Raw genomic sequence first — 2,670 nt, forward strand, 5'->3', positions numbered from 1 at the left:
ATATTATACATACACACATACACATATATATAACCGGACACGATACACGACACTATACGCAAACGTTTGGTTTGCTCCGTTGCACGGTGGACAATGACTGCTGCTCCTTCCGTGTCCGAAGGCTTTTTCATCGCAGATGACAGTGATTGAAAGCTAGTCTCGTTGCGACGTGCGGGTTACACACTCGTCTAGAGTGGACAAGCGCAGTGCAGTGGTGCTACCTTCGCACATTTTGTCTTGGCGCATGGGGCTGCACCCACTCCAGTTCATTGTGGGGCTGTGGTAGTATGAGCGATTCTTGTGCTCACAGATTTCTCGGGCTATAGCGTTGTTTGGGTGCTGCACCACCTCTATAGCTAAAGTCCAACCTTAGGTTATCCTGGTTATATTTATCGGTCCATTGGCGTGTGGATCTGGACAGAGCAACACCGGAGATGTTTTATTAGCGCACATATCTCAATTAACAGTTGGACCCAGAAACCAAAAAAAAACGGCCTTGATTTATGGTCAAGTAATGTAGGTGTTGGATGCTCGATCTGTACATTGAGTTATATATCGCTATCTCAGTCACAGCAGCACCCTCTCGAGTGTGGCGTATGACCTTTGGTAAGGGGTAGTGCAAACACCCCCGGACTGCTACATGCACACGTTGTGCTTTGCAATGGTTAGTTTCGTTAAGTCCAGTCGTACAGGATTCCTCGGGGTGGTGCGTGTGTCTTCATGTCCCTCTTCTCGTAGTGTAGTGGATGGGGTGCACGCAAAGACAGCCGAGTTAATCACAGTCGTAGCCTCCTGCCGTGGCCCACACGGAAATCGTATTGCAAACTCCAGTACACCAACCAGTACAGACGCTCCATTCGAAACATGCAGTAGGATCCAGTGCAATAGATTACTGGATATAGATGGTTTATTGCCAGTGCTACAGGTGTAGGACCCGAGTGGGCGGCCCCATGTAATGTGCCAGCCAGTACATTGCAACATACAGCAGAATCCAGTGCAATAGATTACTGGATATAGATGGTTTATTGCAGTGCTACAGGTGTAGGGCCAGAGTGGGCGACCCCATGTAATGCGCCAGCCAGTACAACCTGCTGCACTAATCACATGCGGGTGCGGTATGTTTATGCCGCTAACCGCCGGGCTGATCACGTGCGGGCACAATTGTGATGCTGAAAATGATACACACTCCTTTTAGTATTGTGCTGTTGGGGGGGGGGGGGAGGGGGGGTTAATGGCTAAAGTGTATGCGTTTGTGCATGGAGAATGATACACACCCTCTATAATATTGCGCTGATGGGGAGGTGTGTGGGGGAGGTAATGCCCAAAGTGAATGCGTTTGTGCATAGCCGATTGTCATTCATAGCCTACTGAAGCATACAATGCGTAGGTTTATAAACCACACAGTTCATAACCTAAATCAATCCAACCCATAGCCTTCGTAAAGCGATGGTAAATTTGGGGGAGCATATTCGACTGGACAACGATAGGTGCACCTGTAAGAAGGGACTCTTTCAGGCGCATATGGTAGCGGTTCCACTCTCATTTACCGATTTAGGCTAAAACCCTAAAGCCTACAGCGAGACGGATTGGTTGGTATGCAATGCAGCAGCGCCTGTCACGGCAGTGCATTCCCAGTTAAATGTCCACCGAAATCGCAGCACCCAAAATGCCCCGTGACACCCTTTTTATTTTGGGGTTTGGGTTTCGGATCAGAAAAAACCACATGGACCGGATTGACCGCAGGTATTTAAACAGCAGCCGGAAATCAGTATATTTTTGGGTCAGATAAACCACATAGACCGTATAGAGACGGGTGTTTGATTCGCAAAAATCCTCCAACGGTCTTCAGCGCCTTAAGCAGAACGGTATAGCTCTGCAGTGGGTACTGTGCTGCCCCCTTCTTGTGGGCGCAAAGGTGACCTTGCCCTGAATGAGTGGACCGATCCGCTTGTGGCCAATCGCATTCAAGCTGTTCACCTTGACGCTGGCGTGGATCGGTCAGATACACATCCAAGAGCATACGTAAGCGTAGCACAAGCAACCACATATAGACAATAAGTATATAGTCCTAATACAATAGGTATATAGTCCTAATACAATAGGCTTATTGTCCTGATGCAATAAGCACACAGCCCTAATATACCCAGTATATTTCGCGAGCACCCATCCACTGATTGGGGCTATGTGTTTGTACCCATTCAGGCCGGCTCTTAGTCCAGGCGTTCATCCTGTATACAGCATACAACGTAGTGTGAGCACTATTCACCACAAGCTCACTGGCCCCTGGGACTTGCAGTAATATCTAAATGATGCCGTAGTACATCAACCAGGGGTTCAGGGTTTTAGGGTTTTAGGGTTTTAGGGTTTCATACACTTCATGGTCAAGCCAATGTATGTAAATGTCTGACAGGGCATGGGCGTACCAACCCCCAGCGCACCATAGCACAAACAAAAGTGATTAGGTCTCCTGATATCATCTGGAGGTGAAACAATCTCGCTGTGGGCAATGGTCTATATGATGATATACACATCGACTACCTGATCTCTGTACAGAAAATATAGAAAAGGCCTCTGGAGCTCAGTCACAGTCAAGCATTCACAACCCTATGGCAGCATCAAAATAGCTTGGGATATATACAAATCTTGTTCAAAGTAGTTTGTATATATATA

This window comes from Sphaeroforma arctica (genome assembly GCF_001186125.1).
Source record: "Sphaeroforma arctica JP610 unplaced genomic scaffold supercont1.1621, whole genome shotgun sequence".
Taxonomy (NCBI): Eukaryota; class Ichthyosporea; order Ichthyophonida; genus Sphaeroforma; species Sphaeroforma arctica.